Source organism: Scyliorhinus torazame, chromosome 14 (assembly GCF_047496885.1).
Source record: "Scyliorhinus torazame isolate Kashiwa2021f chromosome 14, sScyTor2.1, whole genome shotgun sequence".
In the NCBI taxonomy this organism is placed as follows: Eukaryota; Metazoa; Chordata; class Chondrichthyes; order Carcharhiniformes; family Scyliorhinidae; genus Scyliorhinus; species Scyliorhinus torazame.
The window spans coordinates 198396687-198423237 of record NC_092720.1 but is presented as its reverse complement, the minus strand read 5'-3'; the positions used below and the strand labels follow the sequence as shown (position 1 = coordinate 198423237).

At 48.5% G+C, this 26551-nt stretch overlaps 14 non-coding genes across 14 annotated transcripts; all 14 read left to right on the top strand.

Annotated features, from left to right (window-relative positions):
* Nucleotides 1-22: 22 nt before the first annotated feature.
* Nucleotides 23-186, top strand: LOC140390755 (U1 spliceosomal RNA). The gene has a single exon (XR_011934812.1). It is a non-coding gene; the product is annotated as a U1 spliceosomal RNA (small nuclear RNA).
* Nucleotides 187-2131: 1945 nt separating this feature from the next.
* LOC140390826 (U1 spliceosomal RNA) lies at nt 2132-2295 on the top strand. The gene has a single exon (XR_011934883.1). It is a non-coding gene; the product is annotated as a U1 spliceosomal RNA (small nuclear RNA).
* A 1921-nt stretch (nt 2296-4216) lies between these two features.
* Nucleotides 4217-4375, top strand: LOC140390837 (U1 spliceosomal RNA). Its single transcript, XR_011934893.1, has one exon. It is a non-coding gene; the product is annotated as a U1 spliceosomal RNA (small nuclear RNA).
* Nucleotides 4376-6319: 1944 nt separating this feature from the next.
* On the top strand, nt 6320-6483 carry LOC140390876 (U1 spliceosomal RNA). Its single transcript, XR_011934928.1, has one exon. It is a non-coding gene; the product is annotated as a U1 spliceosomal RNA (small nuclear RNA).
* Nucleotides 6484-8404: 1921 nt separating this feature from the next.
* Nucleotides 8405-8568, top strand: LOC140390631 (U1 spliceosomal RNA). The gene has a single exon (XR_011934691.1). It is a non-coding gene; the product is annotated as a U1 spliceosomal RNA (small nuclear RNA).
* A 1945-nt stretch (nt 8569-10513) lies between these two features.
* LOC140390763 (U1 spliceosomal RNA) lies at nt 10514-10677 on the top strand. Its single transcript, XR_011934820.1, has one exon. It is a non-coding gene; the product is annotated as a U1 spliceosomal RNA (small nuclear RNA).
* A 1921-nt stretch (nt 10678-12598) lies between these two features.
* Nucleotides 12599-12757, top strand: LOC140390836 (U1 spliceosomal RNA). Its single transcript, XR_011934892.1, has one exon. It is a non-coding gene; the product is annotated as a U1 spliceosomal RNA (small nuclear RNA).
* A 1945-nt stretch (nt 12758-14702) lies between these two features.
* On the top strand, nt 14703-14866 carry LOC140390743 (U1 spliceosomal RNA). Its single transcript, XR_011934800.1, has one exon. It is a non-coding gene; the product is annotated as a U1 spliceosomal RNA (small nuclear RNA).
* Nucleotides 14867-16787: 1921 nt separating this feature from the next.
* LOC140390630 (U1 spliceosomal RNA) lies at nt 16788-16951 on the top strand. The gene has a single exon (XR_011934690.1). It is a non-coding gene; the product is annotated as a U1 spliceosomal RNA (small nuclear RNA).
* Nucleotides 16952-18895: 1944 nt separating this feature from the next.
* On the top strand, nt 18896-19059 carry LOC140390816 (U1 spliceosomal RNA). The gene has a single exon (XR_011934873.1). It is a non-coding gene; the product is annotated as a U1 spliceosomal RNA (small nuclear RNA).
* Nucleotides 19060-21003: 1944 nt separating this feature from the next.
* On the top strand, nt 21004-21167 carry LOC140390683 (U1 spliceosomal RNA). The gene has a single exon (XR_011934741.1). It is a non-coding gene; the product is annotated as a U1 spliceosomal RNA (small nuclear RNA).
* An 819-nt stretch (nt 21168-21986) lies between these two features.
* Nucleotides 21987-22152, top strand: LOC140390913 (U1 spliceosomal RNA). The gene has a single exon (XR_011934954.1). It is a non-coding gene; the product is annotated as a U1 spliceosomal RNA (small nuclear RNA).
* Nucleotides 22153-24096: 1944 nt separating this feature from the next.
* LOC140390682 (U1 spliceosomal RNA) lies at nt 24097-24260 on the top strand. The gene has a single exon (XR_011934740.1). It is a non-coding gene; the product is annotated as a U1 spliceosomal RNA (small nuclear RNA).
* A 1944-nt stretch (nt 24261-26204) lies between these two features.
* LOC140390789 (U1 spliceosomal RNA) lies at nt 26205-26368 on the top strand. The gene has a single exon (XR_011934846.1). It is a non-coding gene; the product is annotated as a U1 spliceosomal RNA (small nuclear RNA).
* Nucleotides 26369-26551: the final 183 nt, after the last annotated feature.

Here is a 26551-nt window from a genome sequence, read left to right as displayed (position 1 = left end):
GGAGGGTGTACTGTTTTTAAGCATACTTACCTGGCAGGGGTGAAACCATGATCAAAAAGGTGGTTCGCCCAGGACGAGGCTAGCCCATTGCACTTCGGGTGTGCTGACGCCTGCCATGTCCCCAAATGCGGGATACTCGACTGCAAAATTTGTGGTAGTGGGGGACTGCGTTCGCGCTCTCCCCTGATTTACGGAAATAAAATAGATTGATCCTTTTCTGGTCGAGCAACATGTTGGAAAGATCGCTCTAAAAACCTCGCCCGGAGCCAACAACAGGAGAGCATGGTAACACAGTGGTTAGCACAGAGCATACAGTGCAGAATGAGGCCGTTCAGCCCATCCAGTCTGCACCGTCTCACTTCAGCCCTCACTTCTATCCTATCCCCTTAACCCATTAACCTCTCCTAAACTTTTTTCGACAAAGAGGGCAGTTTAGCATAGCCAGTCCACATAACCAGCACCTCTTTGCACTGTGGAAGGACACCGCAGCACCTGGAGGAAACCCACGCAGACTCCGCACAGACAGTGACCCAGCAGCGAATCGAATCTGGCACCGTGGCGCTGTGAAGCCACCGTGCTATCCACTTCTGCTACCCTGCTGCCCTGCTGTTGCTTCACAGCTCCACGATCCCAGGTCCCATTCCCGGCTCTGTGGACTCTGCACATTCTCTGCGTGGCTTTCCTCCGGTTGCTCCCACAAGTCCCCAAAGGCATGCTGATAGGTAATTTGGACATTCTCAATTCTCCCGCTCTGTACCCGAACAGGCGCCGGATTTTGGCGACTAGTTGTTTTTCACAGTCACTTCATTGCAGTGTTAATGTAAGCCTACTTGTGACGATAATCATTGTTATTATTACAATCAACATTTATGTGACTCGCAAATCCTCCTCATCAATTTCTTTCTATCCCCGTTGAGGAAATGTTAACTCTGTGTCGGGTGTGTGTGTGTCAGAGGTGTGTGTGTGCGTTGGGGTGATTGTGAGTATCAAGAATGAGTGTGCGTGTGTTTTTCGTGGGGGGGCTGGTGTGCTGGGTCTGTGCGTGTCAGATGGGTGTGTGCGAAAATGGCACATGGTGCAGTGGTTAGCACTGGGACAACGGCGCTGAGGACCCGGGTTTGAATCCTGGCCCAGGGTCACTGTCCGTGTGGAGTTTGCACATTCTCGCCGTGTCTGCGTGGGTTTCACCCCCACAACCCAAAGATGTGCAGGTTAGGTGGATTGGCCATGCTAAATTGCCCCTTAATTTAAAAAAATAACAAAATGATTGGGTGCTCTAAATTTAAAAGAAAAAAGATGGGTGTAGGAGTGTCGGGGTAGTGTGTCTGTTTAGGGGCGGCATGGTGGCGCAGTGCTTAGCACTGTTCCCTCACGGCGTCGAAGACTAGAGTTCGATCCAGGACCCAGGTCATTGTCCATGAGGAGTTTGCACATTTTCCTCAGTGTTTGCGTGGGTCTCACCCTCACAACCCAAAGATGTACAGGCTAGGTGGATTGGCCACATCAAATTGCCAATAAATTGGAACATAAAACGAATTGGGTACTCTAAATTTATTTTTAAACAATACAGTGTGTGAGTGTGTGGTGATGCATGTGGGATGGGGTGCGTGCGTGGGGATGGGGGTGGGGAGCATGTCCCCATGAAGATTAACCTGACTCCACCCCCAAATAAACCTGCAAACATGCCTCTCAATAAACTGCCCATGACGCTAAAAAACCTCTCCTAGAGACAACAACCAATATCTTCGTGACTCCAAAAACCTCCTCATCAATCTTTCTATTTCCGTGTCAGAAAAGTTAATTGTTTCCTTGCTGAACAAAGATGGACAGACAAAGTTTTGAGAGAGAAAGTCTTCATTCCGGAAAACGGTCCATCGTTTGACTGACAGGTAGATAAGGGGCGGTTCACTTCCTTTTAAGGCCAATATGCAAATAGCATAGCGGACGTTTTAGGCAATGTGTTTCTTATAGAGAGGTATGTTCGACAATTTGTCAAAATCATACAACAGAACTAGTCTAATTCGGTAGAGATAATTGTAAGTAAAGTGACAGTTTGGCCGTGTAAATGCAGTAAGTGTGAGTGAAAGATGTGATGTGTGGTGTGGACTGGGAGGGTGTACTGTTTTTAAGCATACTTACCTGGCAGGGGTGAAACCATGATCAAACAGGCGGTTCGCCCCGGACGAGGCTAGCCCATTGCACTTCGGGTGTGCTGACGCCTGCGATGTCCCCAAATGCGGGATTCTCGACTGCAAAATTTGTGGTAGTGGGGGACTGCGTTCGCGCTCTCCCCTGATTTACGAAACAAAAATAGATTGATCCTTTTCACATCGATCAACCTGTTGGAAGCATCGCCCTAAAAACCTCTCCAGGAGCCAACAACAGGGTAGCATGGTAACACAGTGGTTAGCATCGAACATGCAGTTCAGAATGAGGCCGTTCAGCCCATCCAGTCTGCACCGACCCACTTCAGCCCTCACTTCTATCCTATCCCATTAATCTCTCCTAAACTTTTTTCGACAATGAGGGCAGTTTAGCATGGCCAGTCCACATAACCTGCACTTCTTTGCACTGTGGGAGGACACCGCAGCACCTGGAGGAAACCCACGCAGACTCCGCACAGACAGTGACCCAGCGGCGAATCGAATCTGGCACCCTGGTGCTGTGAAGCCACGGTGCTATCCACTTCTGCTACCGTGCTGCCCTGCAGTTGCTTCACAGCTCCACGATCCCAGGTCCCATTCCCGGCTCTGTGGACTCTGCACATTCTCCACGTGTCTGCGTGGCTTTCCTCCGGTTGCTCCCACAAGTCCCCAAAGGCATGCTGATAGGTAATTTGGACATTCTCAATTCTCCCGCTCTGTACCCGAACAGGCGCCGGATTGTGGCGACTAGTTGTTTTTCACAGTAACTTCATTGCAGTGTTAATGTAAGCCTACTTGTGACGATAATCATTGTTTTTATTACAATCAACATCTTTGTGACTCTCAAATCCTCCTCATCAATTTCTTTCTATCCCCGTTGCAGAAATGTTAACTCAGTGTCGGGTGTGTGTGTTGGGTGATTGTGAGTATCAAGAATGAGTGTGTGTGTGTTTTTCGTGGGGGGCTGGTGTGCTGGGTCTGTGCGTGTCAGATGGGTGTGTGCGAAAGTGGCACATGGTGCAGTGGTTAGCACTGGGACAACGGCGCTGAGGACCCGGGTTTGAATCCTGGCCCAGGGTCACTGTCCGTGTGGAGTTTGCACATTCTCGCCGTGTCTGCGTGGGTTTCACCCCCACAACCCAAAGATGTGCAGGTTAGGTGGATTGGCCATGCTAAATTGCCCCTTAATTTAAAAAAATAACAAAATGATTGGGTGCTCTAAATTTAAAAGAAAAAAATGGGTGCAGGAGGGTCGGGGTAGTGTGTCTGTTTAGGGGCGGCATGGTGGCGCAGTGCTTAGCACTGTTCCCTCACGGCGTCGAAGACCAGAGTTCGATCCAGGCCCCGGGTCATTGTCCATGAGGAGTTTGCACATTTCCCTCAGTGTTTGCGTGGGTCTCACCCTCACAACCCAAAGATGTACAGGCTAGGTGGATTGGCCACATCAAATTGCCAATAAATTGGAACATAAAATGAATTGGGTACTCTAAATTTATTTTTAAACAATATAGTGTGTGAGTGTGTGGTGATGCATGTGGGATGGGGTGCGTGCGTGGGGATCGGGGTGGGGAGCATGTCCCCATGAAGATTAACCTGACCCCGCCCCCAAATAAACCTGCAAACATGCCTCTCAATAAACTGCTCATGACGCTAAAAAACCTCTCCTAGAGACAACAACCAATATCTTCGTGACTCCAAAAACCTCCTCATCAATCTTTCTATTTCTGTGTCAGAAAAGTTAATTGTTTCCTTGCTGAATAAAGATGGACAGACAAAGTTTTAAGAGAGATAGTCTTCATTCCGGAAAACGGTCCATCGTTTGACTAATAGGTAGATAAGGGGCGGTTCACTTCCTTTTCAGGCCAATATGCAAATAGCATAGCGGACGTTTTAGGCAATGTGTTTCTTATAGAGAGGTATATTCGACAATTTGTCAAAATCATACAACAGAACTAGTCTAATTCGGTAGAGATAATTGTAAGTAAAGTGACAGTTTGGCCGTGTAAATGCAGTAAGTGTGAGTGAAAGATGTGATGCGTGGTGTGGACTGGGAGGGTGTACTGTTTTTAAGCATACTTACCTGGCAGGGGTGAAACCATGATCAACAAGGTGGTTCGCCCAGGACGAGGCTAGCCCATTGCACTTCGGGTGACGCCTGCGATGTCCCCAAATGTGGGATACTCGACTGCAAAATTTGTGGTAGTGGGGGACTGCGTTCGCGCTCTCCCCTGATTTACGGAACTAAAATAGATTGATCCCTTTCTGGTCGAGCAACATGTTGGAAAGATCGCTCTAAAAACCTCTCCCGGGGCCAACAACAGGAGAGCATGGTAACACAGTGGTTAGCACAGAACATACAGTGCAGAATGAGGCCGTTCAGCCCATCCAGTCTGCACCGTTTCACTTCAGCCCTCACTTCTATCCTATCCCCTTAACCCATTAACCTCTCCTAAACTTTTTTCGACAATGAGGGCAGTTTAGCATAGCCAGTCCACATAACCAGCACCTCTTTGCACTGTGGGAGGACACCGCAGCACCTGGAGGAAACCCACGCAGACTCCGCACAGACAGTGACCCAGCAGCGAATCGAATCTGGCACCGTGGCGCTGTGAAGCCACCGTGCTATCCACTTCTGCTACCCTGCTGCCCTGCTGTTGCTTCACAGCTCCACGATCCCAGGTCCCATTCCCGGCTCTGTGGACTCTGCACATTCTCTGCGTGGCTTTCCTCCGGTTGCTCCCACAAGTCCCCAAAGGCATGCTGATAGGTAATTTGGACATTCTCAATTCTCCCGCTCTGTACCCGAACAGGCGCCGGATTTTGGCGACTAGTTGTTTTTCACAGTCACTTCATTGCAGTGTTAATGTAAACCTACTTGTGACGATAATCATTGTTATTATTACAATCAACATTTATGTGACTCGCAAATCCTCCTCATCAATTTCTTTCTATCCCCGTTGAGGAAATGTTAACTCTGTGTCGGGTGTGTGTGTCAGAGGTGTGTGTGTGCGTTGGGGTGATTGTGAGTATCAAGAATGAGTGTGCGTGTGTTTTTCGTGGGGGGGCTGGTGTGCTGGGTCTGTGCGTGTCAGATGGCTGTGTGCGAAAATGGCACATGGTGCAGTGGTTAGCACTGGGACAACGGCGCTGAGGACCCGGGTTTGAAACCTGGCCCAGGGTCACTGTCCGTGTGGAGTTTGCACATTCTCGCCGTGTCTGCGTGGGGTTCACCCCCACAACCCAAAGATGTGCAGGTTAGGTGGATTGGCCATGCTAAATTGCCCCTTAATTTAAAAAAATAACAAAATGATTGGGTGCTCTAAATTTCAAAAAAAAAAGATGGGTGTAGGAGTGTCGGGGTAGTGTGTCTGTTTAGGGGCGGCATGGTGGCGCAGTGCTTAGCACTGTTCCCTCACGGCGTCGAAGACTAGAGTTCGATCCAGGACCCAGGTCATTGTCCATGAGGAGTTTGCACATTTTCCTCAGTGTTTGCGTGGGTCTCACCCTCACAACCCAAAGATGTACAGGCTAGGTGGATTGGCCACATCAAATTGCCAATAAATTGGAACATAAAATGAATTGGGTACTCTAAATTTATTTTTAAACAATATAGTGTGTGAGTGTGTGGTGATGCATGTGGGATGGGGTGCGTGCGTGGGGATGGGGGTGGGGAGCATGTCCCCATGAAGATTAACCTGACCCCACCCCCAAATAAACCTGCAAACATGCCTCTCAATAAACTGCTCATGACGCTAAAAAACCTCTCCTAGAGACAACAACCAATATCTTCGTGACTCCAAAAACCTCCTCATCAATCTTTCTATTTCCGTGTCAGAAAAGTTAATTGTTTCCTTGCTGAACAAAGATGGACAGACAAAGTTTTGAGAGATGAAAGTCTTCATTCCGGAAAACGGTCCATCGTTTGACTGACAGGTAGATAAGGGGCGGTTCACTTCCTTTTAAGGCCAATATGCAAATAGCATAGCGGACGTTTTAGGCAATGTGTTTCTTATAGAGAGGTATGTTCGACAATTTGTCAAAATCATACAACAGAACTAGTCTAATTCGGTAGAGATAATTGTAAGTAAAGTGACAGTTTGGCCGTGTAAATGCAGTAAGTGTGAGTGAAAGATGTGATGTGTGGTGTGGACTGGGAGGGTGTACTGTTTTTAAGCATACTTACCTGGCAGGGGTGAAACCATGATCAAAAAGGTGGTTCGCCCAGGACGAGGCTAGCCCATTGCACTTCGGGTGTGCTGACGCCTGCGATGTCCCCAAATGCGGGATACTCGACTGCAAAATTTGTGGTAGTGGGGGACTGCGTTCGCGCTCTCCCCTGATTTACGAAACAAAAATAGATTGATCCTTTTCAGATCGAGCAACCTTTTGGAAGCATCGCCCTAAAAACCTCTCCAGGAGCCAACAACAGGGTGGCATGGTAACACAGTGGTTAGCATAGAACATGCAGTTCAGAATGAGGCCGTTCAGCCCATCCAGTCTGCACCGACCCACTTCAGCCCTCACTTCTATCCTATCCCATTAACCTCTCCTAAACTTTTTTCGACAATGAGGGCAGTTTAGCATGGCCAGTCCACATAACCTGCACTTCTTTGCACTGTGGGAGGACACCGCAGCACCTGGAGGAAACCCACGCAGACTCCGCACAGACAGTGACCCAGCGGCGAATCGAATCTGGCACCTGGTGCTGTGAAGCCACGGTGCTATCCACTTCTGCTACCGTGCTGCCCTGCAGTTGCTTCACAGCTCCACGATCCCAGGTCCCATTCCCGGCTCTGTGGACTCTGCACATTCTCCACGTGTCTGCGTGGCTTTCCTCCGGTTGCTCCGACAAGTCCCCAAAGGCATGCTGATAGGTAATTTGGACATTCTCAATTCTCCCGCTCTGTACCCGAACAGGCGCCGGATTGTGGCGACTAGTTGTTTTTCACAGTAACTTCATTGCAGTGTTAATGTAAGCCTACTTGTGACGATAATCATTGTTTTTATTACAATCAACATCTTTGTGACTCTCAAATCCTCCTCATCAATTTCTTTCTATCCCCGTTGCAGAAATGTTAACTCAGTGTCGGGTGTGTGTGTTGGGTGATTGTGAGTATCAAGAATGAGTGTGTGTGTGTTTTTCGCGGGGGGCTGGTGTGCTGGGTCTGTGCGTGTCAGATGGGTGTGTGCGAAAGTGGCACATGGTGCAGTGGTTAGCACTGGGACAACGGCGCTGAGAACCCTGGTTTGAATCCTGGCCCAGGGTCACTGTCCGCGTGGAGTTTGCACATTCTCGCCGTGTCTGCGTGGGTTTCACCCCCACAACCCAAAGATGTGCAGGTTAGGTGGATTGGCCATGCTAAATTGCCCCTTAATTTAAAAAAATAACAAAATGATTGGGTGCTCTAAATTTAAAAGAAAAAAGATGGGTGCAGGAGGGTCGGGGTAGTGTGTCTGTTTAGGGGCGGCATGGTGGCGCAGTGCTTAGCACTGTTCCTTCACGGCGTCGAAGACCAGAGTTCGATCCAGGCCCCGGGTCATTGTCCATGAGGAGTTTGCACATTTTCCTCAGTGTTTGCGTGGGTCTCACCCTCACAACCCAAAGATGTACAGGCTAGGTGGATTGGCCACATCAAATTGCCAATAAATTGGAACATAAAATGAATTGGGTACTCTAAATTTATTTTTAAACAATATAGTGTGTGAGTGTGTGGTGATGCATGTGGGATGGGGTGCGTGCGTGGGGATGGGGGTGGGGAGCATGTCCCCATGAAGATTAACCTGACCCCGCCCCCAAATAAACCTGCAAACATGCCTCTCAATAAACTGCTCATGACGCTAAAAAACCTCTCCTAGAGACAACAACCAATATCTTCGTGACTCCAAAAACCTCCTAATCAATCTTTCTATTTCTGTGTCAGAAAAGTTAATTGTTTCCTTGCTGAATAAAGATGGACAGACAAAGTTTTGAGAGAGATAGTCTTCATTCCGGAAAACGGCCCATCGTTTGACTGATAGGTAGATAAGGGGCGGTTCACTTCCTTTTCAGGCCAATATGCAAATAGCATAGCGGACGTTTTAGGCAATGTGTTTCTTATAGAGAGGTATATTCGACAATTTGTCAAAATCATACAACAGAACTAGTCTAATTCGGTAGAGATAATTGTAAGTAAAGTGACAGTTTGGCCGTGTAAATGCAGTAAGTGTGAGTGAAAGATGTGATGTGTGGTGTGGACTGGGAGGGTGTACTGTTTTTACGCATACTTACCTGGCAGGGGTGAAACCATGATCAACAAGGTGGTTCGCCCAGGACGAGGCTAGCCCATTGCACTTCGGGTGTGCTGACGCCTGCGATGTCCCCAAATGCGGGATACTCGACTGCAAAATTTGTGGTAGTGGGGGACTGCGTTCGCGCTCTCCCCTGATTTACGGAACTAAAATAGATTGATCCTTTTCTTGTCGAGCAACATGTTGGAAAGATCGCTCTAAAAACCTCTCCCGGAGCCAACAACAGGAGAGCATGGTAACACAATGGTTAGCACAGAGCATACAGTGCAGAATGAGGCCGTTCAGCCCATCCAGTCTGCACCGTCTCACTTCAGCCCTCACTTCTATCCTATCCCCTTAACCCATTAACCTCTCCTAAACTTTTTTCGACAAAGAGGGCAGTTTAGCATAGCCAGTCCACATAACCAGCACCTCTTTGCACTGTGGAAGGACACCGCAGCACCTGGAGGAAACCCACGCAGACTCCGCACAGACAGTGACCCAGCAGCGAATCGAATCTGGCCCCGTGGCGCTGTGAAGCCACTGTGCTATCCACTTCTGCTACCCTGCTGCCCTGCTGTTGCTTCACAGCTCCACGATCCCAGGTCCCATTCCCGGCTCTGTGGACTCTGCACATTCTCTGCGTGGCTTTCCTCCGGTTGCTCCCACAAGTCCCCAAAGGCATGCTGATAGGTAATTTGGACATTCTCAATTCTCCCGCTCTGTACCCGAACAGGCGCCGGATTTTGGCGACTAGTTGTTTTTCACAGTCACTTCATTGCAGTGTTAATGTAAGCCTACTTGTGACGATAATCATTGTTATTATTACAATCAACATTTATGTGACTCGCAAATCCTCCTCATCAATTTCTTTCTATCCCCGTTGAGGAAATGTTAACTCTGTGTCGGGTGTGTGTGTGTCAGAGGTGTGTGTGTGCGTTGGGGTGATTGTGAGTATCAAGAATGAGTGTGCGTGTGTTTTTCGTGGGGGGGCTGGTGTGCTGGGTCTGTGCGTGTCAGATGGGTGTGTGCGAAAATGGCACATGGTGCAGTGGTTAGCACTGGGACAACGGCGCTGAGGACCCGGGTTTGAATCCTGGCCCAGGGTCACTGTCCGTGTGGAGTTTGCACATTCTCGCCGTGTCTGCGTGGGTTTCACCCCCACAACCCAAAGATGTGCAGGTTAGGTGGATTGGCCATGCTAAATTGCCCCTTAATTTAAAAAAATAACAAAATGATTGGGTGCTCTAAATTTAAAAGAAAAAAGATGGGTGTAGGAGTGTCGGGGTAGTGTGTCTGTTTAGGGGCGGCATGGTGGCGCAGTGCTTAGCACTGTTCCCTCACGGCGTCGAAGACTAGAGTTCGATCCAGGACCCAGGTCATTGTCCATGAGGAGTTTGCACATTTTCCTCAGTGTTTGCGTGGGTCTCACCCTCACAACCCAAAGATGTACAGGCTAGGTGGATTGGCCACATCAAATTGCCAATAAATTGGAACATAAAACGAATTGGGTACTCTAAATTTATTTTTAAACAATACAGTGTGTGAGTGTGTGGTGATGCATGTGGGATGGGGTGCGTGCGAGGGGATGGGGGTGGGGAGCATGTCCCCATGAAGATTAACCTGACTCCACCCCCAAATAAACCTGCAAACATGCCTCTCAATAAACTGCCCATGACGCTAAAAAACCTCTCCTAGAGACAACAACCAATATCTTCGTGACTCCAAAAACCTCCTCATCAATCTTTCTATTTCCGTGTCAGAAAAGTTAATTGTTTCCTTGCTGAACAAAGATGGACAGACAAAGTTTTGAGAGAGAAAGTCTTCATTCCGGAAAACGGTCCATCGTTTGACTGACAGGTAGATAAGGGGCGGTTCACTTCCTTTTAAGGCCAATATGCAAATAGCATAGCGGACGTTTTAGGCAATGTGTTTCTTATAGAGAGGTATGTTCGACAATTTGTCAAAATCATACAACAGAACTAGTCTAATTCGGTAGAGATAATTGTAAGTAAAGTGACAGTTTGGCCGTGTAAATGCAGTAAGTGTGAGTGAAAGATGTGATGTGTGGTGTGGACTGGGAGGGTGTACTGTTTTTAAGCATACTTACCTGGCAGGGGTGAAACCATGATCAAAAAGGTGGTTCGCCCCGGACGAGGCTAGCCCATTGCACTTCGGGTGGGCTGACGCCTGCGATGTCCCCAAATGCGGGATTCTCGACTGCAAAATTTGTGGTAGTGGGGGACTGCGTTCGCGCTCTCCCCTGATTTACGAAACAAAAATAGATTGATCCTTTTCACATCGATCAACCTGTTGGAAGCATCGCCCTAAAAACCTCTCCAGGAGCCAACAACAGGGTAGCATGGTAACACAGTGGTTAGCATAGAACATGCAGTTCAGAATGAGGCCGTTCAGCCCATCCAGTCTGCACCGACCCACTTCAGCCCTCACTTCTATCCTATCCCATTAATCTCTCCTAAACTTTTTTCGACAATGAGGGCAGTTTAGCATGGCCAGTCCACATAACCTGCACTTCTTTGCACTGTGGGAGGACACCGCAGCACCTGGAGGAAACCCACGCAGACTCCGCACAGACAGTGACCCAGCGGCGAATCGAATCTGGCACCCTGGTGCTGTGAAGCCACGGTGCTATCCACTTCTGCTACCGTGCTGCCCTGCAGTTGCTTCACAGCTCCACGATCCCAGGTCCCATTCCCGGCTCTGTGGACTCTGCACATTCTCCACGTGTCTGCGTGGCTTTCCTCCGGTTGCTCCCACAAGTCCCCAAAGGCATGCTGATAGGTAATTTGGACATTCTCAATTCTCCCGCTCTGTACCCGAACAGGCGCCGGATTGTGGCGACTAGTTGTTTTTCACAGTAACTTCATTGCAGTGTTAATGTAAGCCTACTTGTGACGATAATCATTGTTTTTATTACAATCAACATCTTTGTGACTCTCAAATCCTCCTCATCAATTTCTTTCTATCCCCGTTGCAGAAATGTTAACTCAGTGTCGGGTGTGTGTGTTGGGTGATTGTGAGTATCAAGAATGAGTGTGTGTGTGTTTTTCGTGGGGGGCTGGTGTGCTGGGTCTGTGCGTGTCAGATGGGTGTGTGCGAAAGTGGCACATGGTGCAGTGGTTAGCACTGGGACAACGGCGCTGAGGACCCGGGTTTGAATCCTGGCCCAGGGTCACTGTCCGTGTGGAGTTTGCACATTCTCGCCGTGTCTGCGTGGGTTTCACCCCCACAACCCAAAGATGTGCAGGTTAGGTGGATTGGCCATGCTAAATTGCCCCTTAATTTAAAAAAATAACAAAATGATTGGGTGCTCTAAATTTAAAAGAAAAAAATGGGTGCAGGAGGGCCGGGGTAGTGTGTCTGTTTAGGGGCGGCATGGTGGCGCAGTGCTTAGCACTGTTCCCTCATGGCGTCGAAGACCAGAGTTCGATCCAGGCCCCGGGTCATTGTCCATGAGGAGTTTGCACATTTCCCTCAGTGTTTGCGTGGGTCTCACCCTCACAACCCAAAGATGTACAGGCTAGGTGGATTGGCCACATCAAATTGCCAATAAATTGGAACATAAAATGAATTGGGTACTCTAAATTTATTTTTAAACAATATAGTGTGTGAGTGTGTGGTGATGCATGTGGGATGGGGTGCGTGCGTGGGGATCGGGGTGGGGAGCATGTCCCCATGAAGATTAACCTGACCCCGCCCCCAAATAAACCTGCAAACATGCCTCTCAATAAACTGCTCATGACGCTAAAAAACCTCTCCTAGAGACAACAACCAATATCTTCGTGACTCCAAAAACCTCCTCATCAATCTTTCTATTTCTGTGTCAGAAAAGTTAATTGTTTCCTTGCTGAATAAAGATGGACAGACAAAGTTTTGAGAGAGATAGTCTTCATTCCGGAAAACGGTCCATCGTTTGACTAATAGGTAGATAAGGGGCGGTTCACTTCCTTTTCAGGCCAATATGCAAATAGCATAGCGGACGTTTTAGGCAATGTGTTTCTTATAGAGAGGTATATTCGACAATTTGTCAAAATCATACAACAGAACTAGTCTAATTCGGTAGAGATAATTGTAAGTAAAGTGACAGTTTGGCCGTGTAAATGCAGTAAGTGTGAGTGAAAGATGTGATGCGTGGTGTGGACTGGGAGGGTGTACTGTTCTTAAGCATACTTACCTGGCAGGGGTGAAACCATGATCAACAAGGTGGTTCGCCCAGGACGAGGCTAGCCCATTGCACTTCGGGTGACGCCTGCGATGTCCCCAAATGTGGGATACTCGACTGCAAAATTTGTGGTAGTGGGGGACTGCGTTCGCGCTCTCCCCTGATTTACGGAACTAAAATAGATTGATCCTTTTCTGGTCGAGCAACATGTTGGAAAGATCGCTCTAAAAACCTCTCCCGGAGCCAACAACAGGAGAGCATGGTAACACAGTGGTTAGCACAGTACATACAGTGCAGAATGAGGCCGTTCAGCCCATCCAGTCTGCACCGTTTCACTTCAGCCCTCACTTCTATCCTATCCCCTTAACCCATTAACCTCTCCTAAACTTTTTTCGACAATGAGGGCAGTTTAGCATAGCCAGTCCACATAACCAGCACCTCTTTGCACTGTGGGAGGACACCGCAGCACCTGGAGGAAACCCACGCAGACTCCGCACAGACAGTGACCCAGCAGCGAATCGAATCTGGCACCGTGGCGCTGTGAAGCCACCGTGCTATCCACTTCTGCTACCCTGCTGCCCTGCTGTTGCTTCACAGCTCCACGATCCCAGGTCCCATTCCCGGCTCTGTGGACTCTGCACATTCTCTGCGTGGCTTTCCTCCGGTTGCTCCCACAAGTCCCCAAAGGCATGCTGATAGGTAATTTGGACATTCTCAATTCTCCCGCTCTGTACCCGAACAGGCGCCGGATTTTGGCGACTAGTTGTTTTTCACAGTCACTTCATTGCAGTGTTAATGTAAACCTACTTGTGACGATAATCATTGTTATTATTACAATCAACATTTATGTGACTCGCAAATCCTCCTCATCAATTTCTTTCTATCCCCGTTGAGGAAATGTTAACTCTGTGTCGGGTGTGTGTGTGTCAGAGGTGTGTGTGTGCGTTGGGGTGATTGTGAGTATCAAGAATGAGTGTGCGTGTGTTTTTCGTGGGGGGCTGGTGTGCTGGGTCTGTGCGTGTCAGATGGCTGTGTGCGAAAATGGCACATGGTGCAGTGGTTAGCACTGGGACAACGGCGCTGAGGACCCGGGTTTGAAACATGGCCCAGGGTCACTGTCCGTGTGGAGTTTGCACATTCTCGCCGTGTCTGCGTGGGGTTCACCCCCACAACCCAAAGATGTGCAGGTTAGGTGGATTGGCCATGCTAAATTGCCCCTTAATTAAAAAAATTAACAAAATGATTGGGTGCTCTAAATTTCAAAAAAAAAAGATGGGTGTAGGAGTGTCGGGGTAGTGTGTCTGTTTAGGGGCGGCATGGTGGCGCAGTGCTTAGCACTGTTCCCTCACGGCGTCGAAGACTAGAGTTCGATCCAGGACCCAGGTCATTGTCCATGAGGAGTTTGCACATTTTCCTCAGTGTTTGCGTGGGTCTCACCCTCACAACCCAAAGATGTACAGGCTAGGTGGATTGGCCACATCAAATTGCCAATAAATTGGAACATAAAATGAATTGGGTACTCTAAATTTATTTTTAAACAATATAGTGTGTGAGTGTGTGGTGATGCATGTGGGATGGGGTGCGTGCGTGGGGATGGGGGTGGGGAGCATGTCCCCATGAAGATTAACCTGACCCCACCCCCAAATAAACCTGCAAACATGCCTCTCAATAAACTGCTCATGACGCTAAAAAACCTCTCCTAGAGACAACAACCAATATCTTCGTGACTCCAAAAACCTCCTCATCAATCTTTCTATTTCCGTGTCAGAAAAGTTAATTGTTTCCTTGCTGAACAAAGATGGACAGACAAAGTTTTGAGAGATGAAAGTCTTCATTCCGGAAAACGGTCCATCGTTTGACTGACAGGTAGATAAGGGGCGGTTCACTTCCTTTTAAGGCCAATATGCAAATAGCATAGCGGACGTTTTAGGCAATGTGTTTCTTATAGAGAGGTATGTTCGACAATTTGTCAAAATCATACAACAGAACTAGTCTAATTCGGTAGAGATAATTGTAAGTAAAGTGACAGTTTGGCCGTGTAAATGCAGTAAGTGTGAGTGAAAGATGTGATGTGTGGTGTGGACTGGGAGGGTGAACTGTTTTTAAGCATACTTACCTGGCGGGGGTGAAACCGTGATCAAAAAGGTGGTTCGCCCAGGACGAGGCTAGCCCATTGCACTTCGGGTGTGCTGACGCCTGCGATGTCCCCAAATGCGGGATACTCGACTGCAAAACTTGTGGTAGTGGGGGACTGCGTTCGCGCTCTCCCCTGATTTACGAAACAAAAATAGATTGATCCTTTTCAGATCGAGCAACCTTTTGGAAGCATCGCCCTAAAAACCTCTCCAGGAGCCAACAACAGGGTGGCATGGTAACACAGTGGTTAGCATAGAACATGCAGTTCAGAATGAGGCCGTTCAGCCCATCCAGTCTGCACCGACCCACTTCAGCCCTCACTTCTATCCTATCCCATTAACCTCTCCTAAACTTTTTTCGACAATGAGGGCAGTTTAGCATGGCCAGTCCACATAACCTGCACTTCTTTGCACTGTGGGAGGACACCGCAGCACCTGGAGGAAACCCACGCAGACTCCGCACAGACAGTGACCCAGCGGCGAATCGAATCTGGCACCTGGTGCTGTGAAGCCACGGTGCTATCCACTTCTGCTACCGTGCTGCCCTGCAGTTGCTTCACAGCTCCACGATCCCAGGTCCCATTCCCGGCTCTGTGGACTCTGCACATTCTCCACGTGTCTGCGTGGCTTTCCTCCGGTTGCTCCGACAAGTCCCCAAAGGCATGCTGATAGGTAATTTGGACATTCTCAATTCTCCCGCTCTGTACCCGAACAGGCGCCGGATTGTGGCGACTAGTTGTTTTTCACAGTAACTTCATTGCAGTGTTAATGTAAGCCTACTTGTGACGATAATCATTGTTTTTATTACAATCAACATCTTTGTGACTCTCAAATCCTCCTCATCAATTTCTTTCTATCCCCGTTGCAGAAATGTTAACTCAGTGTCGGGTGTGTGTGTTGGGTGATTGTGAGTATCAAGAATGAGTGTGTGTGTGTTTTTCGTGGGGGGCTGGTGTGCTGGGTCTGTGCGTGTCAGATGGGTGTGTGCGAAAGTGGCACATGGTGCAGTGGTTAGCACTGGGACAACGGCGCTGAGAACCCTGGTTTGAATCCTGGCCCAGGGTCACTGTCCGTGTGGAGTTTGCACATTCTCGCCGTGTCTGCGTGGGTTTCACCCCCACAACCCAAAGATGTGCAGGTTAGGTGGATTGGCCATGCTAAATTGCCCCTTAATTTAAAAAAATAACAAAATGATTGGGTGCTCTAAATTTAAAAGAAAAAAGATGGGTGCAGGAGGGTCGGGGTAGTGTGTCTGTTTAGGGGCGGCATGGTGGCGCAGTGCTTAGCACTGTTCCTTCACGGCGTCGAAGACCAGAGTTCGATCCAGGCCCCGGGTCATTGTCCATGAGGAGTTTGCACATTTTCCTCAGTGTTTGCGTGGGTCTCACCCTCACAACCCAAAGATGTACAGGCTAGGTGGATTGGCCACATCAAATTGCCAATAAATTGGAACATAAAATGAATTGGGTACTCTAAATTTATTTTTAAACAATATAGTGTGTGAGTGTGTGGTGATGCATGTGGGATGGGGTGCGTGCGTGGGGATGGGGGTGGGGAGCATGTCCCCATGAAGATTAACCTGACCCCGCCCCCAAATAAACCTGCAAACATGCCTCTCAATAAACTGCTCATGACGCTAAAAAACCTCTCCTAGAGACAACAACCAATATCTTCGTGACTCCAAAAACCTCCTAATCAATCTTTCTATTTCTGTGTCAGAAAAGTTAATTGTTTCCTTGCTGAATAAAGATGGACAGACAAAGTTTTGAGAGAGATAGTCTTCATTCCGGAAAACGGCCCATCGTTTGACTGATAGGTAGATAAGGGGCGGTTCACTTCCTTTTCAGGCCAATATGCAAATAGCATAGCGGACGTTTTAGGCAATGTGTTTCTTATAGAGAGGTATATTCGACAATTTGTCAAAATCATACAACAGAACTAGTCTAATTCGGTAGAGATAATTGTAAGTAAAGTGACAGTTTGGCCGTGTAAATGCAGTAAGTGTGAGTGAAAGATGTGATGTGTGGTGTGGACTGGGAGGGTGTACTGTTTTTACGCATACTTACCTGGCAGGGGTGAAACCATGATCAACAAGGTGGTTCGCCCAGGACGAGGCTAGCCCATTGCACTTCGGGTGTGCTGACGCCTGCGATGTCCCCAAATGCGGGATACTCGACTGCAAAATTTGTGGTAGTGGGGGACTGCGTTCGCGCTCTCCCCTGATTTACGGAACTAAAATAGATTGATCCTTTTCTTGTCGAGCAACATGTTGGAAAGATCGCTCTAAAAACCTCTCCCGGAGCCAACAACAGGAGAGCATGGTAACACAGTGGTTAGCACAGAACATACAGTGCAGAATGAGGCCGTTCAGCCCATCCAGTCTGCACCGTCTCACTTCAGCCCTCACTTCTATCCTATCCCCTTAACCCATTAACCTCTCCTAAACTTTTTTCGACAATGAGGGCAGTTTAGCACAGCCAGTCCACATAACCAGCACCTCTTTGCACTGTGGGAGGACACCGCAGCACCTGGAGGAAACCCACGCAGACTCCGCACAGACAGTGACCCAGCAGCGAATCGAATCTGGCACCGTGGCGCTGTGAAGCCACCGTGCTATCCACTTCTGCTACCCTGCTGCCCTGCTGTTGCTTCACAGCTCCACGATCCCAGGTCCCATTCTCGGCTCTGTGGACTCTGCACATTCTCTGCGTGGCTTTCCTCCGGTTGCTCCCACAAGTCCCCAAAGGCATGCTGATAGGTAATTTGGACATTCTCAATTCTCCCGCTCTGTACCCGAACAGGCGCCGGATTTTGGCGACTAGCTTTTTTTCACAGTCACTTCGTTGCAGTGTTAATGTAAGCCTACTTGTGACGATAATCATTGTTATTATTACAATCAACATTTATGTGACTCGCAAATCCTCCTCATCAGTTTCTTTCTATCCCCGTTGAGGAAATGTTAACTCTGTGTCGGGTGTGTGTGTGTCAGAGGTGTGTGTGTGCGTTGGGGTGATTGTGAGTATCAAGAATGAGTGTGCGTGTGTTTTTCGTGGGGGGCTGGGGTGCTGGGTCTGTGCGTGTCAGATGGGTGTGTGCGAAAATGGCACATGGTGCAGTGGTTAGCACTGGGACAACGGCGCTGAGGACCCGGGTTTGAATCCTGGCCCAGGGTCACTGTCCGTGTGGAGTTTGCACATTCTCGCCGTGTCTGCGTGGGTTTCACCCCCACAACCCAAAGATGTGCAGGTTAGGTGGATTGGCCATGCTAAATTGCCCCTTAATTTAAAAAAATAACAAAATGATTGGGTGCTCTAAATTTAAAAGAAAAAAGATGGGTGTTTGAGTGTCGGGGTAGTGTGTCTGTTTAGGGGCGTCATGGTGGCGCAGTGCTTAGCACTGTTCCCTCACGGCGTCGAAGACTAGAGTTCGATCCAGGACCCAGGTCATTGTCCATGAGGAGTTTGCACATTTTCCTCAGTGTTTGCGTGGGTCTCACCCTCACAACCCAAAGATGTACAGGCTAGGTGGATTGGCCACATCAAATTGCCAATAAATTGGAACATAAAATGAATTGGGTACTCTAAATTTATTTTTAAACAATATAGTGTGTGAGTGTGTGGTGATGCATGTGGGATGGGGTGCGTGCGTGGGGATGGGGGTGGGGAGCATGTCCCCATGAAGATTAACCTGACCCCGCCCCCAAATAAACCTGCAAACATGCCTCTCAATAAACTGCTCATGACGCTAAAAAACCTCTCCTAGAGACAACAACCAATATCTTCGTGACTCCAAAAACCTCCTCATCAATCTTTCTATTTCGGTGTCAGAAAAGTTAATTGTTTCCTTGCTGAATAAAGATGGACAGACAAAGTTTTGAGAGAGATAGTCTTCATTCCGGAAAACGGCCCATCGTTTGACTGACAGGTAGATAAGGGGCGGTTCACTTCCTTTTCAGGCCAATATGCAAATAGCATAGCGGACGTTTTAGGCAATGTGTTTCTTATAGAGAGGTATATTCGACAATTTGTCAAAATCATACAACAGAACTAGTCTAATTCGGTAGAGATAATTGTAAGTAAAGTGACAGTTTGGCCGTGTAAATGCAGTAAGTGTGAGTGAAAGATGTGATGTGTGGTGTGGACTGGGAGGGTGTACTGTTTTTAAGCATACTTACCTGGCAGGTGTGAAACCATGATCAACAATGTGGTTCGCCCAGGACGAGACTAGCCCATTGCACTTCGGGTGTGCTGACGCCTGCGATGTCCCCAAATGCGGGATACTCGACTGCAAAATTTGTGGTAGTGGGGGACTGCGTTCGCGCTCTCCCCTGATTTACGGAACTAAAATAGATTGATCCTTTTCTGGTCGAGCAACATGTTGGAAAGATCGCTCTAAAAACCTCTCCCGGAGCCAACAACAGGAGAGCATGGTAACACAGTGGTTAGCACAGAACATACAGTGCAGAATGAGGCCGTTCAGCCCATCCAGTCTGCACCGTCTCACTTCAGCCCTCACTTCTATCCTATCCCCTTAACCCATTAACCTCTCCTAAACTTTTTTCGACAATGAGGGCAGTTTAGCACAGCCAGTCCACATAACCAGCACCTCTTTGCACTGTGGGAGGACACCGCAGCACCTGGAGGAAACCCACGCAGACTCCGCACAGATAGTGACCCAGCAGCGAATCGAATCTGGCACCGTGGCGCTGTGAAGCCACCGTGCTATCCACTTCTGCTACCCTGCTGCCCTGCTGTTGCTTCACAGCTCCACGATCCCAGGTCCCATTCCCGGCTCTGTGGACTCTGCACATTCTCTGCGTGGCTTTCCTCCGGTTGCTCCCACAAGTCCCCAAAGGCATGCTGATAGGTAATTTGGACATTCTCAATTCTCCCGCTCTGTACCCGAACAGGCGCCGGATTTTGGCGACTAGCTTTTTTTCACAGTCACTTCATTGCAGTGTTAATGTAAGCCTACTTGTGACGATAATCATTGTTATTATTACAATCAACATTTATGTGACTCGCAAATCCGCCTCATCAGTTTCTTTCTATCCCCGTTGAGGAAATGTTAACTCTGTGTCGGGTGTGTGAGTGTCAGAGGTGTGTGTGTGCGTTGGGGTGATTGTGAGTATCAAGAATGAGTGTGCGTGTGTTTTTCGTGGGGGGCTGGTGTGCTGGGTCTGTGCGTGTCAGATGGGTGTGTGCGAAAATGGCACATGGTGCAGTGGTTAGCACTGGGACAACGGCGCTGAGAACCCTGGTTTGAATCCTGGCCCAGGGTCACTGTCCGTGTGGAGTTTGCACATTCTCGCCGTGTCTGCGTGGGTTTCACCCCCACAACCCAAAGATGTGCAGGTTAGGTGGATTGGCCATGCTAAATTGCCCCTTAATTTAAAAAAATAACAAAATGATTGGGTGCTCTAAATTTAAAAGAAAAAAGATGGGTGCAGGAGGGTCGGGGTAGTGTGTCTGTTTAGGGGCGGCATGGTGGCGCAGTGCTTAGCACTGTTCCTTCACGGCGTCGAAGACCAGAGTTCGATCCAGGCCCCGGGTCATTGTCCATGAGGAGTTTGCACATTTTCCTCAGTGTTTGCGTGGTTCTCACCCTCACAACCCAAAGATGTACAGGCTAGGTGGATTGGCCACATCAAATTGCCAATAAATTGGAACATAAAATGAATTGGGTACTCTAAATTTATTTTTAAACAATATAGTGTGTGAGTGTGTGGTGATGCATGTGGGATGGGGTGCGTGCGTGGGGATGGGGGTGGGGAGCATGTCCCCATGAAGATTAACCTGACCCCGCCCCCAAATAAACCTGCAAACATGCCTCTCAATAAACTGCTCATGACGCTAAAAAACCTCTCCTAGAGACAACAACCAATATCTTCGTGACTCCAAAAACCTCCTCATCAATCTTTCTATTTCTGTGTCAGAAAAGTTAATTGTTTCCTTGCTGAATAAAGATGGACAGACAAAGTTTTGAGAGAGATAGTCTTCATTCCGGAAAACGGCCCATCGTTTGACTGATAGGTAGATAAGGGGCGGTTCACTTCCTTTTCAGGCCAATATGCAAATAGCATAGCGGACGTTTTAGGCAATGTGTTTCTTATAGAGAGGTATATTCGACAATTTGTCAAAATCATACAACAGAACTAGTCTAATTCGGTAGAGATAATTGTAAGTAAAGTGACAGTTTGGCCGTGTAAATGCAGTAAGTGTGAGTGAAAGATGTGATGTGTGGTGTGGACTGGGAGGGTGTACTGTTTTTAAGCATACTTACCTGGCAGGGGTGAAACCATGGTCAACAAGGTGGTTCGCCCAGGACGAGGCTAGCCCATTGCACTTCGGGTGTGCTGACGCCTGCGATGTCCCCAAATGCGGGATACTCGACTGCAAAATTTGTGGTAGTGGGGGACTGCGTTCGCGCTCTCCCCTGATTTACGGAACTAAAATAGATTGATCCTTTTCTGGTCGAGCAACATGTTGGAAAGATCGCTCTAAAAACCTCTCCCGGAGCCAACAACAGGAGAGCATGGTAACACAGTGGTTAGCACAGAACATACAGTGCAGAATGAGGCCGTTCAGCCCATCCAGTCTGCACCGTCTCACTTCAGCCCTCACTTCTATCCTATCCCCTTAACCCATTAACCTCTCCTAAACTTTTTTCGACAATGAGGGCAGTTTAGCATAGCCAGTCCACGTAACCAGCACCTCTTTGCACTGTGGGAGGACACCGCAGCACCTGGAGGAAACCCACGCAGACTCCGCACAGACAGTGACCCAGCAGCGAATCGAATCTGGCACCGTGGCGCTGTGAAGCCACCGTGCTATCCACTTCTGCTACCCTGCTGCCCTGCTGTTGCTTCACAGCTCCACGATCCCAGGTCCCATTCCCGGCTCTGTGGACTCTGCACATTCTCTGCGTGGCTTTCCTCCGGTTGCTCCCACAAGTCCCCAAAGGCATGCTGATAGGTAATTTGGACATTCTCAATTCTCCCGCTCTGTACCCGAACAGGCGCCGGATTTTGGCGACTAGCTTTTTTTCACAGTCACTTCATTGCAGTGTTAATGTAAGCCTACTTGTGACGATAATCATTGTTATTATTACAATCAACATTTATGTGACTCGCAAATCCGCCTCATCAGTTTCTTTCTATCCCCGTTGAGGAAATGTTAACTCTGTGTCGGGTGTGTGAGTGTCAGAGGTGTGTGTGTGCGTTGGGGTGATTGTGAGTATCAAGAATGAGTGTGCGTGTGTTTTTCGTGGGGGGCTGGTGTGCTGGGTCTGTGCGTGTCAGATGGGTGTGTGCGAGGCTAGCCCATTGCACTTCGGGTGTGCTGACGCCTGCGATGTCCCCAAATGCGGGATACTCGACCGCAAAATTTGTGGTAGTGGGGGACTGCGTTCGCGCTCTCCCCTGATTTACGGAACTAAAATAGATTGATCCTTTTCTGGTCGAGCAACATGTTGGAAAGATCGCTCTAAAAACCTCTCCCGGAGCCAACAACAGGAGAGCATGGTAACACAGTGGTTAGCACAGAACATACAGTGCAGAATGAGGCCGTTCAGCCCATCCAGTCTGCACCGTCTCACTTCAGCCCTCACTTCTATCCTATCCCCTTAACCCATTAACCTCTCCTAAACTTTTTTCGACAATGAGGGCAGTTTAGCATAGCCAGTCCACGTAACCAGCACCTCTTTGCACTGTGGGAGGACACCGCAGCACCTGGAGGAAACCCACGCAGACTCCGCACAGACAGTGACCCAGCAGCGAATCGAATCTGGCACCGTGGCGCTGTGAAGCCACCGTGCTATCCACTTCTGCTACCCTGCTGCCCTGCTGTTGCTTCACAGCTCCACGATCCCAGGTCCCATTCCCGGCTCTGTGGACTCTGCACATTCTCTGCGTGGCTTTCCTCCGGTTGCTCCCACAAGTCCCCAAAGGCATGCTGATAGGTAATTTGGACATTCTCAATTCTCCCGCTCTGTACCCGAACAGGCGCCGGATTTTGGCGACTAGCTTTTTTTCACAGTCACTTCATTGCAGTGTTAATGTAAGCCTACTTGTGACGATAATCATTGTTATTATTACAATCAACATTTATGTGACTCGCAAATCCGCCTCATCAGTTTCTTTCTATCCCCGTTGAGGAAATGTTAACTCTGTGTCGGGTGTGTGTGTGTCAGAGGTGTGTGTGTGCGTTGGGGTGATTGTGAGTATCAAGAATGAGTGTGCGTGTGTTTTTCGTGGGGGGCTGGTGTGCTGGGTCTGTGCGTGTCAGATGGGTGTGTGCGAAAATGGCACATGGTGCAGTGGTTAGCACTGGGACAACGGCGCTGAGAACCCTGGTTTGAATCCTGGCCCAGGGTCACTGTCCGTGTGGAGTTTGCACATTCTCGCCGTGTCTGCGTGGGTTTCACCCCCACAACCCAAAGATGTGCAGGTTAGGTGGATTGGCCATGCTAAATTGCCCCTTAATTTAAAAAAATAACAAAATGATTGGGTGCTCTAAATTTAAAAGAAAAAAGATGGGTGCAGGAGGGTCGGGGTAGTGTGTCTGTTTAGGGGCGGCATGGTGGCGCAGTGCTTAGCACTGTTCCTTCACGGCGTCGAAGACCAGAGTTCGATCCAGGCCCCGGGTCATTGTCCATGAGGAGTTTGCACATTTTCCTCAGTGTTTGCGTGGGTCTCACCCTCACAACCCAAAGATGTACAGGCTAGGTGGATTGGCCACATCAAATTGCCAATAAATTGGAACATAAAATGAATTGGGTACTCTAAATTTATTTTTAAACAATATAGTGTGTGAGTGTGTGGTGATGCATGTGGGATGGGGTTCGTGCGTGGGGATGGGGGTGGGGAGCATGTCCCCATGAAGATTAACCTGACCCCGCCCCCAAATAAACCTGCAAACATGCCTCTCAATAAACTGCTCATGACGCTAAAAAACCTCTCCTAGAGACAACAACCAATATCTTCGTGACTCCAAAAACCTCCTCATCAATCTTTCTATTTCTGTGTCAGAAAAGTTAATTGTTTCCTTGCTGAATAAAGATGGACAGACAAAGTTTTGAGAGAGATAGTCTTCATTCCGGAAAACGGCCCATCGTTTGACTGATAGGTAGATAAGGGGCGGTTCACTTCCTTTTCAGGCCAATATGCAAATAGCATAGCGGACGTTTTAGGCAATGTGTTTCTTATAGAGAGGTATATTCGACAATTTGTCAAAATCATACAACAGAACTAGTCGAATTCGGTAGAGATAATTGTAAGTAAAGTGACAGTTTGGCCGTGTAAATGCAGTAAGTGTGAGTGAAAGATGTGATGTGTGGTGTGGACTGGGAGGGTGTACTGTTTTTAAGCATACTTACCTGGCAGGGGTGAAACCATGGTCAACAAGGTGGTTCGCCCAGGACGAGGCTAGCCCATTGCACTTCGGGTGTGCTGACGCCTGCGATGTCCCCAAATGCGGGATACTCGACTGCAAAATTTGTGGTAGTGGGGGACTGCGTTCGCGCTCTCCCCTGATTTACGGAACTAAAATAGATTGATCCTTTTCTGGTCGAGCAACATGTTGGAAAGATCGCTCTAAAAACCTCTCCCGGAGCCAACAACAGGAGAGCATGGTAACACAGTGGTTAGCACAGAACATACAGTGCAGAATGAGGCCGTTCAGCCCATCCAGTCTGCACCGTCTCACTTCAGCCCTCACTTCTATCCTATCCCCTTAACCCATTAACCTCTCCTAAACTTTTTTCGACAATGAGGGCAGTTTAGCATAGCCAGTCCACGTAACCAGCACCTCTTTGCACTGTGGGAGGACACCGCAGCACCTGGAGGAAACCCACGCAGACTCCGCACAGACAGTGACCCAGCAGCGAATCGAATCTGGCACCGTGGCGCTGTGAAGCCACCGTGCTATCCACTTCTGCTACCCTGCTGCCCTGCTGTTGCTTCACAGCTCCACGATCCCAGGTCCCATTCCCGGCTCTGTGGACTCTGCACATTCTCTGCGTGGCTTTCCTCCGGTTGCTCCCACAAGTCCCCAAAGGCATGCTGATAGGTAATTTGGACATTCTCAATTCTCCCGCTCTGTACCCGAACAGGCGCCGGATTTTGGCGACTAGCTTTTTTTCACAGTCACTTCATTGCAGTGTTAATGTAAGCCTACTTGTGACGATAATCATTGTTATTATTACAATCAACATTTATGTGACTCGCAAATCCTCCTCATCAGTTTCTTTCTATCCCCGTTGAGGAAATGTTAACTCTGTGTCGGGTGTGTGTGTGTCAGAGGTGTGTGTGTGCGTTGGGGTGATTGTGAGTATCAAGAATGAGTGTGCGTGTGTTTTTCGTGGGGGGCTGGTGTGCTGGGTCTGTGCGTGTCAGATGGGTGTGTGCGAAAATGGCACATGGTGCAGTGGTTAGCACTGGGACAACGGCGCTGAGGACCCGGGTTTGAATCCTGGCCCAGGGTCACTGTCCGTGTGGAGTTTGCACATTCTCGCCGTGTCTGCGTGGGTTTCACCCCCACAACCCAAAGATGTGCAGGTTAGGTGGATTGGCCATGCTAAATTGCCCCTTAATTTAAAAAAATAACAAAATGATTGGGTGCTCTAAATTTAAAAGAAAAAAGATGGGTGTAGGAGTGTCGGGGTAGTGTGTCTGTTTAGGGGCGGCATGGTGGCGCAGTGCTTAGCACTGTTCCCTCACGGCGTCGAAGACTAGAGTTCGATCCAGGACCCAGGTCATTGTCCATGAGGAGTTTGCACATTTTCCTCAGTGTTTGCGTGGGTCTCACCCTCACAACCCAAAGATGTACAGGCTAGGTGGATTGGCCACATCAAATTGCCAATAAATTGGAACATAAAATGAATTGGGTACTCTAAATTTATTTTTAAACAATATAGTGTGTGAGTGTGTGGTGATGCATGTGGGATGGGGTGCGTGCGTGGGGATGGGGGTGGGGAGCATGTCCCCATGAAGATTAACCTGACCCCACCCCCAAATAAACCTGCAAACATGCCTCTCAATAAACTGCTCATGACGCCAAAAAACCTCTCCTAGAGACAACAACCAATATCTTCGTGACTCCAAAAACCTCCTCATCAATCTTTCTATTTCCGTGTCAGAAAAGTTAATTGTTTCCTTGCTGAACAAAGATGGACAGACAAAGTTTTGAGAGAGAAAGTCTTCATTCCGGAAAACGGTCCATCGTTTGACTGACAGGTAGATAAGGGGCGGTTCACTTCCTTTTCAGGCCAATATGCAAATAGCATAGCGGACGTTTTAGGCAATGTGTTTCTTATAGAGAGGTATATTCGACAATTTGTCAAAATCATACAACAGAACTAGTCTAATTCGGTAGAGATAATTGTAAGTAAAGTGACAGTTTGGCCGTGTAAATGCAGTAAGTGTGAGTGAAAGATGTGATGTGTGGTGTGGACTGGGAGGGTGTCCTGTTTTTAAGCATACTTGCCTGGCAGGGGTGAAACCATGGTCAACAAGGTGGTTCGCCCAGGACGAGGCTAGCCCATTGCACTTCGGGTGTGCTGACGCCTGCGATGTCCCCAAATGCGGGATACTCGACTGCAAAGTTTGTGGTAGTGGGGGACTGCGTTCGCGCTCTCCCCTGATTTACGAAAGTGAAATAGATTGATCATTTTCAGATCGAGAAACCTGTTGGAAGCATCGCCCTAAAAACCTCTCCAGGAGCCAACAACAGGGTAGCATGGTAACACAGTGGTTAGCATAGAACATGCAGTTCAGAATGAGGCCGTTCAGCCCATCCAGTCTGCACCGACCCACTTCAGCCTTC